This window comes from Mus caroli, unplaced genomic scaffold, assembly GCF_978045245.1.
Source record: "Mus caroli unplaced genomic scaffold, Mus_caroli_1 scaffold_12, whole genome shotgun sequence".
Taxonomy (NCBI): Eukaryota; Metazoa; Chordata; class Mammalia; order Rodentia; family Muridae; genus Mus; species Mus caroli.
The window spans coordinates 46178695-46189763 of record NW_028227267.1 but is presented as its reverse complement, the minus strand read 5'-3'; the positions used below and the strand labels follow the sequence as shown (position 1 = coordinate 46189763).

Below are 11069 nucleotides of genomic sequence, written 5' to 3'. Positions count from 1 at the left end.
ATGTCTGTGTTTTCTGACAGCTTTTATATTCCCTTAGAATATGTTTTTATTTCCTGAAAGACATTTCAGAAATACTGATATATTTCCCACTAATTTGTTCAACACTATCATACACAGTATTTTAGCAGCAGCTAAATGTTTGATATGAAAGGATACAATATGGGTAATTTTTCCACCTTCAAGTTGGAATTCACAGAGTTGGACACACTAGACACACTGAATGTACAAACTATTACTTTTGTAGCTCAGTCTGGCTGGGAAGTCATTATGGAACCCAAGCCCCTTACTTAGATCCACCTGTGTCTGATAGGTGTGGGATTTCAATAGGGTGATACCACAGCTGAATAAAGAAGTTTCTTAGCCGGGCGTGGTGGCGCACTTCTTTAATCCCAGCACTCGGGAGGCAGAGGCAGGCGGATTTCTGAGTTCGAGGCCAGCCTGGTCTACAAAGTGAGTTCCAGGACAGCCAGGGCTATACAGAGAAACCCTGTCTCGAAAAACCAAAAAAAAAAAAAAAAGTTTCTTAAGAATGAAGAGTTAGAGATCACTGTTTTATTCATAAGAAAACATCCAATTTACTCCATAGTAACTAAAAGTGGGCAGTCAATATGTACAGTGTATATCCTTATCAAAAAAGTAAATCAATTACAAAATAAAACAACAGCAAAGAAACAAACAAAAAATAAACTTTAAATGAAACAAAAGAGAAACAAAATAACAAAAGTAATCAAAGCTCAAACCAAAATCTAAAAACAATTGTGCTAAAGAGCCTTCTTTGGCTGTTATTTTGCAGCACAGACTTACAGCCCATGGCTGTCCTTGGAAACACAGTAGAAAATAAGTTACTTCTGGTAACAATCTTTACAAGAGAAATTTAAGTAGGTCTCCTTTTTTGGAGTATGGGTTTGAAGAACAAGGACACCCAAGACTAAGCAGAAAACATGTTACAGACTTTGGCTCAAAGTCTTTACGATCTTGTAGATAGATTTTGTAATTTTCCTTGACGACCTATCAGGACAAGAAAAATTTGCACTCTCAGAATCTTCATGTTTTCCCAGCAGCTCTTGATGTGTCTCAGCACATGTCTGAATCCCTCTACATGCTCACTCTTGCTGAGCCAGAGCACAGATGAAATTAAGGGTTATTCATTGCAAGGAAACAAAAGTAAAGGAAGAAAATGCAACAGATGATAGCCATGATTACTGGGGATGAGATGAAATATTTGCTTTGCACATGCAAATATCCCCCTATAGAAGTTATCTTCAAAGGAGACCTTGTCCTGGTGTGTTCCATGTTCCAGTTTCTGCTGGAGTATTTCACACCTAGGGAAGGAAGGAAGAACAACCTGATTAGGATTTGTCAATTCAGCTCTCCATCCCACACTAGATCTATTCATCTGGATAATCTACTATGACCTATCATTGTCTAAGGTCATTCCCTGCATCCCCAAGTGTCATAGAGCACCTGGGCTTGGAATTATTTCTCATCTTTTAAAAACTGCTAGAAACTGAGCTGAGAAATACACATTGTACTGGAGTTTAAAAGAAAAACACTATATTTCTCCAATAGTCCATGTATAATATATTGAATAATAACAATGTAGCAATGTCTGATACTGAGTTCAAGTGAGATGTGAACAACCTAGAAAACCATGTGGATGCCTTATGGGGAACCTGCCTAGAATTGAAGTGAAGGTTACGATTATTTCTCTAGTGCAGGACCCTGACAGGGTACCACTCATCAACCCTTGTATCTGGAAATAACCAGAGAAAACCTATAACATTAAAATCACAGGCACTGCATGTGTCCTAAAATCAGAAAGAATGTGCTAACTGAAAATATTCCCCAGGCTAGGAACTGAATTTTAAAAGTGATGTCCATGAAGGAACATAACAACACACCTGTACATCTGAGACTGTTGTAGAGCACTCTGTCAAAAATGCAAATTATTTGTGTTCACACAACCCAAGCACAGTATACCTCAGTAACCTGTTTATTTTCCTAGCTAATGCTATTATAAAAATCTCCCAGGATATTTTGGAGTCATAAAAACAAATCTTGAATGGGATAGGTACGTAATGAGCAAAGCATATAGACAGCTCAGTCAGTGAGAAGCTTTCCCCTCATAAACACAGACTCAGAATCAGGGTTCTTGGCATAGTATCCAATCTGTCTTAGCAAGTTCCAAAAGCTGTGTAGAGTAGGCTTCTCTGCCAGCAAAGGATCACGTGTTGGTGGTGGACTAGCCTCTCCTTCACTGTTTCAGTTTTGTCCCAAAGTAAACAGTTCCTTCCATTAGAGACTCCCTTTGTCATTGCTTGACTGACTTGGTGTCCAAAGGTATGATCCCAGAAAAATAGGAAGTCATTATAAATAGGAACCAATGGAACAATTTTCTCCCAATAATGTGACTGTGTCAAGGATATTTTGAGTAAAATGAGGCTAACTAGTTGAAGGTCAAATACTTGCATGGATTATCTAACACTGAGCAGTAGTTCATGAAAGGGCTGCATCACATAGTACAGTTTCACTCTTTAGCTGATGGACATCAGGATATCATCTTCTTCTGGACTACTCTGAGGACAATTACAGACCTCATGTGTCCTACAGACTCTGTGGATATCGACTCCTTGTTCTGGAATCAGTGGGTGAAAGGGGACTTCTTTTCTACTTTCTGAACCTCGCTTCTCAAACACCTGTTTTTATACTACCAGACCTGTCTGAACGTCCTCATTTCTCCCAACACCCATTGAGGCTGATTTTAACACTGAGAAAATGATTTTGTATAACAGCAATTGCAGAATCCCACACAGATAACATAGTGTGAGTTCTTTAGATTATCATGACCCTCAAGGGGCTCCTGAAACATCCCTGTTTTGCACCACAGCTGGGGGAATTCTGCTGGATGCATGTACAGCTACATGCAACTCAATCTCTCAATGATTAGAATCCAAGTCATATGATAAGGCAACGTTTTACTGAGTAGAGGTAGCTGGAAAGGCAATGGTAGCAGGCAATGACGAAAAGAATGTGGAATGCTGAGAATACACAGTGAGCCACCTGATATTCCAGTCGGTCTTTTTAATTCTTCCAGAGCAGAAAAGGGACATAACACATGGATGTTATACACCAACTTCCTCCTCAACACTATGTACCATATTCCATTGATTTTCTCCAAAGGAGTTCAATGAGGATCAGTAGTATTGCCCCTAGCCAGTTGAGAGTCTGACTTTAGATTTTGTGTCCTTTTTTTTTGTCTTGGAATCTAGGTAGAGTTGCACACTAATTGGACTGCTGTATTTGATTTTTCATGGGTGCAGTCTGTAATCTCAGGGGCTTTACTCATCATGCCTGGCCTCTAGAGACAGACATGGTTACATGTCTACACAAACACACACACAAACATACACACACACACACACACACACAGTTGTATATTCAAGCATCCATACCACAAACACTTGCAAAGGCATTTTGCCTTACACAAACACACAACATAGAATAAACACACTGAGTCACAGCTGGTACACAAACACACACACACACACACACGCACACCAACACACACACCACATACCACACAAAGACTGACACAAACACACAAACATCAATGAAATTCTTGCTCTTATCTAGCATATTTTCTGTTGCATGAGCACGTAGTGGGACCTATGATGTGTATAAGGCTCTTAGACTCAATGGGGCTTTGCAGCCCTGACCTGTACTTGTCTCCTCTTCAGGAACTTTTTCTATGCAAATACTTGCTGGTCCTAAAGGGAAATTACAAGCTCTACACAGATATCCTGGACAACACAGCACTAAATTGCCAAGTAAGAGATTTCTATGTATAGCCTCCAGTAAGCCCCATTTTGACTCATCAAGGCCCTCTCACTAAACCTACACTGAGTCCTTTTGAGCATCCGAGGAAGACTGTGACTTTTGATCATTACTCAGGAACTTATGAACACATTACTTATTATATGATATTAAACCATCCTCAAAATCAGTCAGGAGAAATCTAGTTAGATGACCTGCTGTGACATTTATGAAATGCAGCACTCTGCACAACTCTCAGTGAGAATCTATCCTGAAACAAAGCCATGCCCAAAATATAGTTAGCAAAACAATGTCAGCAGAGTGAGCACTGTAGGCTTCTATGTATGCCCATGGTTAAGCCAATAAGAAAAGCCAGAATCTCCCAGGCAATAACTTTAAGCAGGAAAAATTAAGAAATGTAATACTAATTTTAAAAATAGTAGTATTGTTTAATGATTTGTTGATATAAATAAGAGACAGATCTCCACCTGGTAGTGGACAGATGAAAATTCTACTGGACATCGAACAACAGGAAGTTTCAGGTTTATTGAGAGACATAGGCCCAAAGAACTAAGTTAAAGAATGACTACACAAAATCAGATGTCCTTAACTGGCCTTACAAAATACCCAAAAAGGTACAGATTTGCATAAGCATCCATAAACACACACACACACACACACACACACACACACACACACACACACACACACACCTAAAATCATAAGGGAGCAAAAACAATGAAGAATCTGTCGTGCTAGTGGAAAAAAAAATTTAGACTATGCAGAGCAGATGCTTCAACTGAGAAACACAACTCTGGTATTCTTACTAGGGAAATAGAAAGATCTAGACAACATTCTTCTTGGTCAGAATGAGGAGCATACAGAAAGAATTTTTTTCATGAAGCCTCAAAACTCTCACACCAACTGAGATTGTGAGAAGCCTTTCCTACATCCCTGCTCATCCAGCCAGCTCCAGACCACAAGGCCCAGGAAAGAAAACTCCAACAGCACTCAAAGAAAATAGGACTGACATGTTGCTACTCAGGCTCACTGAGTGTGAATCAAGATCTACAGGGGAAAGGGTTGGGGTGGGGGGCAAAAACTGCCGAATGGCAACAATGAAATCCACTTATTTCTCAATCCCACTAAGCTCTCATCCCTGCAAACTACTTCCTACCTGAAATCTCACATGCTCCCTACAAAATTTTGAAGGCCTTTACATCTTCCTGCAAAGCACTCTACTATTCTAAAGAAGAGCTCCAACACAGCACCCTTCAAACTCAATGTCATATAGAGTCGTGATGTGTAATCAACTTATCTCCCCTAGTGAACTGCAGATTCTGGCAGAAGAGAAAAATTTGCTTGTCAAACATGCAGTTTCTTGATAAAGGCTACCTCCACAAAAAGCCTGGTAGATGATCCCATAAATAAACAGTTGGAGGAGGCATAGGCAAGTGTCTGGTAAGTTGCTGGACTGTTCCATTGGACTTTCTATGTTTATGGTGAGCCATGACAGCAATCTGCCTCTGATACACATCACCCTACCTGCTGCTGCTTGGGACTGGTGACAAAAATGTTCTTGCTGGCCTCATCACAGATCCTTTTTCTTCACCAAAGGATGCTTCCTGTTCAGCCGGCCCCACCAGCAGCTTCCTGTTCTCATTCAGCACCATCCTTATTTTTTCCTTCAATTAATTGCAGTCACTCAGGAGGTAACTGTGCCTGAAGCTGATCCACAAAAAAAGAAACAAAAAATGGTCATTTCCAGCAAGCTTACATTTCTCTGCCACTCTTTTAGAACTAGGATTCCTACAAGAGTCCTGATCCCCGGACAGCCTCAGACTAGAATCCACACTATACCTATCAGTACCAAATCGAGGTAGGTCAAATCCAGAGATCAGCCGCATGCCACAAGTCTCAAAGGACTTAGGAAAACCATAACACCAATAGTGTTCCATGTACATTACTGAAGAGGAAATGTTCCTCATGGTTTCTTATATGTCTTGTTACCAGAAAACAATCAGCAGGGAAAGGGCAAAAACACTCTGAGGGAGAAGAGAAGACCAACAGGTATAAACTCTTTCCATTTTTGTCATGGATCCCAGAACTTTGAATCTGCTGTCAGAATCCTAAAGTTTCAGGGTTGGTTGATATTCCCAGCATGGTGGAAATGGTTTCTATGCAGAGGATCCTGAATTTGGAAGAATAAAGTTTGGAGTGTCTTGGACACTCTTCACACTTAAGAAAACTGAGTCCAAGAGGTACAAATTCAAGAACCTTGCCTCAAGGGAGGGCTCCTATTAAGGAACAGATAGTGGAGCTGGAGAGATGGCTCAGAGGTCCTGAGTTCAATTCCAAGGAACCACATGGTGGCTCATAGCCATCCGTAATGTGATCTGACCTCCTCTTCTGGAGTGTCTGAAGACAGCTACAATGTACTTACACATATAATAAATAATTTAAAAAAAAAAAGAAACAGGTAGTATAGAACTAGAGCCCTTATTTTTGTTCAAAGTCCTAGAAGGCCACAAGCATTCCCTGCCTAGTGCTGCTCCTTACCTGTGTCAGGGACTCACATGTAGGAATAGTTATCTTCTATGAGTTCCTTGAACTTCTCTATCATATCACTTATTGACTGGGTCATTTTTTCCATATCCAACATTGTCTTCTCATGTTGTGATTTAATGATGGTGAATTCAATGTTCATCCTGCGGTAGAGCATGGCCCAAAGAGCAAATATCCTCTGAACTAAGCAATCAAGTTATCATGTGCAAAAAGGTTGTATCTGGACTACCCAAGCCAATTGTATGCCACATCCTTGTTCCTTCAAAGAAGGTCCTATTAGTACTGAGTAAACTTATTATCTTGCCCAGAGGACAGCACAGCCTGGGAACCAAATGAAGAGTAATGACCCTCAAGAGCTCCTTGGGTGAGCCTGAAGTAATATACTAATTCTGTGAGGAGTTTCTAATAGACCTGTCAAGATATTGAATCCTTTATCCTCAGGCTGGTCCTCTTGTCTTAGAGCTTGGTGGGTCCCACTATCTAGTGAAAGAAACAGAGAAGTAATCTCTGGGTCAGCATCTTATATTTACATCACCCCACGCAGTTGAGGTTCTTCTCAAAGCAACCCCACAATTCTGGCTGTTGAAAGCAAGGGTCAAAGTCCGACTGTTTGACTATCCAGGAGTCTAGTTTGAAAAACCCACTGTCATCACGTCTGCTAACATCTTGACAGATGAAGACCCATAGAAGCTCATCAATAATTGTATGAGGAAACAAACATGAAGAAACAGATCAGTCTAGACATATTGGACACCCTCACATCCCAGGAAAGATTCTGAGGGAATGTTCTACATGGATGGGAACACCTCAATTAAACATGGAACCAGTTACACAGGGGCTTCGGGAGATATTGTAGCTGAAATTATTTGGCCTCAAGATATATAGACCAAGTCTATGGTGAAAGAAAACACCAGTCATCACTTACCAGGAATGTCAATATGCTTTACTTAATAAATATGTGGGAAGGAGGGCTCATCATTGCTGGCAGAAAGAACATTAAAAACACAGAGGAATTCTTGGCTCTCCTGGAAACTCTTTGAATTCCTCCATGATACTCTTGGTTTCAAGGCAAAGCACATCAACTTAATGACCCCCTTGAGGTCACAAGTAATCAGGTCACTGAGTTGGCATGCCAAAAATTGTTTGAGATCAGTGTATGCTGTGCATGGTGGCACATGCCTTTGATCCCAGCAATTGGGAGGCAGATGCAGGCAGATTTCTAAGTTTTACGCCAGACTGGTCTACAGAGTGAGTTCCAGGACAGCCAGGCAATACAGAGAAATCCTGTCTAGAAACAAACCAATCAAAAAACAAACAAATAAAAAACAGTGGAATCTACTGACATTCAGGTGACATACTGTGACCCACTGTAGCCTGAGAATCCATAGTGTAAACAAGGGGAAATAAGGGATGTAAAAATATCTAAAGCATAGCTGAAACCAAAGTTTGGTGGTGGACACCAGAGGGAAGGAACACTCTGCCAGGAAATACTGGCAAGTTTCTGGAAACAAACCTTCACCAGACTACCTGACTGGCATACACACTACTTTCTAAGTTGCTCATAACAAGGTATGGTAAAACTGGACTTAACAGCATGGCTTAATTCCTCCAAGCAATATGTCAGCTTAATAGTAAAATACATGTAAAGACAGATACTTCTGCTAGAAGTGGGAACATATGAGGGGCCAAACAGTAGTCAATTGTGGGAAACTGACTTCACTGATGTGTGTCCTGATGGGGGAGAGTAAGAGTCCATGCTTTTTTTTTTTTTTTTTTTTTTACTAAAACCTTCTATGCGTTTATCCACTAGTCTGAAACTTCTAAAAGAGTAGCTGAAAAGCTCCTCAAGGCACTTGACCAACAATTATAACACACCGTTTGAACTGTGGCAAACTATAGCAGAGCATTCATAGCCAAAAGCTGTCAATAAACAGTGAATGATTTAGGAATAGATGGGAATCTTCATGGTACGTGCAGACCTCAGAGTTCTGGTCTCATGAAAGTAAAGAAGAGTTCCTTAACGGAAACACTACGAATCTCTCTGAAGAGTTCAGGGAAAGGTGGCTGAGCCTCCTTCTTACTTTGGGCCTATTGTACCCAATACAGGGAGGAATTCATCCCTATACTATTTTATTGGAATGCCTGCCCCATAGCTTTCTAGGCTCAGATATCATCAGCTAGCCAAAATATAACTATTTCTTTTTCATTAGCCATGTTCTCCGGTTCTCCATAAAGGGTCTTCATACGACTGCCAGAGAAACAGAGTAGACTTTTGACTGCCCAACCATCTCCCCAGACACCTTTGGGCCTTGTTGTAGTGATATTCCATAACCAAAGGTGGTAGCCAAAGACAACACAATCAATGTGGAAAGCTTTTGCATGATTTCTACACTCTTACACCTCTGAGGATAGGTGGCATTTTACCATGCACTCAGCACACACAGGTCAAGAAGGCAGAAGGCACTGATGTCAATGCCAAAAGGAGCCCCTTCTGAAATTATGAATCCATTAAAATAGAGGTTTCACTGGACCCGAGGCCTTTCATACCCTATCCATCCAATTGAGTGTTAGGTATCTTATGAATACAGGATCATATTCCAACCCCCAACAGACTCAGGCCTGGAACTGAGAACTTAAAAATGTAGATACTGGAGAAGTAAGAGCTAATGGGACCAGGAAGCAGCAATTCAATGTCCCTCTTGGCCTTTGTTCACAGATGCCTATTTTGTCTGGTTGTTTTGGAGATAGAGAGAATGTAAGATTTTAGCTTTTGAAGAAGGGACATAAATTTTACAGTATGATGTTGCCCCTGTAGTGACTTCTTCTATTGCCAAGTACAAGGGAGTTTTCATTGCAAAGAAATGGGGTTGTGAATTAGAAAGTGCAATCTGCAAATTCATCTGGAATAACAAAAAACCTAGGATAGCAAAAACTCTTCTCAAGGATAAAAGAACCTCTGGTGGAATCACCATGCCGGACCTAAAACTTTACTACAGAGCAATTGTGATAAAAACTGCATGGTACTGGTATATTGACAGACAAATAGACCAATGCAATAGAATTGAAGACCCAGAAATGAACCCACACACCTCTGGTCACTTGATCTTCGACAAGGGAGCTAAAAACATCCAGTGGAAGAAAGACAGCATTTTCAACAAATGGTGCTGGCACAACTGGTTGTTAACATGTAGAAGAATGCGAATTGATCCATTCCTATCTCCTTGTACTAAGGTCAAGTCTAAGTGGATCAAGGAACTTCACATAAAACCAGAGACACTGAAACTTATAGAGGAGAAAGTGGGGAAAAGTCTTGAAGATATGGGCACAGGGGAAAAATTCTTGAATAGAACAGCAATGGCTTGTGCTGTAAGATCGAGAATTGACAAGTGGGACCTCATGAAACTGCAAAGCTTCTGCAAGGCAAAAGACACCATCAATAAGACAAAAAAACCACCAACAGATTGGGAAAGGATCTTTACCTATCCTAAATCAGATAAGGGACTAATATCCAATATATATAAAGAACTCAAGAAGGTGGACTCCAGAAAGTCAAATAACCCCATTAAAAAATGGGGCTCAGAACTGAACAAAGAATTCTCATCTGAGGAATACCGAATGGCAGAGAAGCACCTGAAAAAATGTTCAACATCCTTAATCATCAGGGAAATGCAAATCAAAACAACCCTGAGATTCCACCTCACACCAGTCAGAATGGGTAAGATGAAAAATTCAGGTGACAGCAGATGCTGGCGAGGATGTGGAGAAAGAGGAACACTCCTCCATTGTTGGTGGGATTGCAAGCTTGTACAACCACTCTGGAAATCAGTCTGGCGGTTCCTCAGAAAATTGGACATAGTACTACCGGAGGATCCAGCAATACCTCTCCTGGGCATATATCCAGAAGATGTCCCAACCGGTAAGAAGGACACATGCCCCACTATGTTCATAGCAGCCCTATTTATAATAGCCAGAAGCTGGAAAGAACCCAGATGTCCCTCAACAGAGGAATGGATACAGAAATTATGGTACATTTACACAATGGAGTACTACTCAGCTATTAAAAAGAATGAATTTATGAAATTCCTAGCCAAATGGATGGACCTGGAGGGCATCATCTTGAGTGAGGTAACACAATCACAAAGGAACTCACACAATATGTATTCACTGATAAGTGGATATTAGCCCAAAACTTAGGATACCCAAGATATAAGATACAATTTGCTAAACGCAGGAAACTCAAGAAGAATGAAGACCAAAGTGAGGACACTGTGCCCCTTCTTAGAATTAGGAACAAAACACCCATGGAAGGAGTTACAGAGACAAAGTTTGGAGCTGTGATGAAAGGATGGACCATCTAGAGACTGCCGTATCCAGGGATCCATCCCATAATCAGCTTCTAAACGCTGACACCATTGCATACACTAGCAAGATTTTGCTGAAAGGACCTAAATATAGCTGTCTCTTGTGAGACGATGCCAGGGCCTAGCAAACACAGAAGTGGATGCTCACAGTCAGCTATTGGATGTATCACAGGGCTCCCAATGGAGAAGCTAGAGAAAGTACCCAAGGAGCTAAAGGGATCTGCAACCCTATAGTTGGAACAACATGATGAACTAACCAGTACCCCGGAGCTCTTGTCTCTAGCTGCATATGTATCGAAAGATGGCCTAGTAGGCCATCACTGGAAAGAG

The 11069-nt window shown here is 40.9% G+C and overlaps 1 long non-coding RNA gene across 1 annotated transcript in view; it reads right to left on the bottom strand.

Annotated features, from left to right (window-relative positions):
* Positions 1–1049: 1049 nt before the first annotated feature.
* The window catches only part of LOC147001823 (uncharacterized), a 34475-nt gene continuing 24455 nt past the window's right edge, over positions 1050–11069 (bottom strand). Inside the window, exons 2-4 of the long non-coding RNA XR_015044647.1 lie at positions 6373–6521; positions 5359–5541; positions 1050–1322 (exon numbers count right to left, since the gene is read on the bottom strand). This is a non-coding gene — a long non-coding RNA (uncharacterized LOC147001823). The remainder of the gene's footprint in view (positions 1323–5358; positions 5542–6372; positions 6522–11069) is intronic.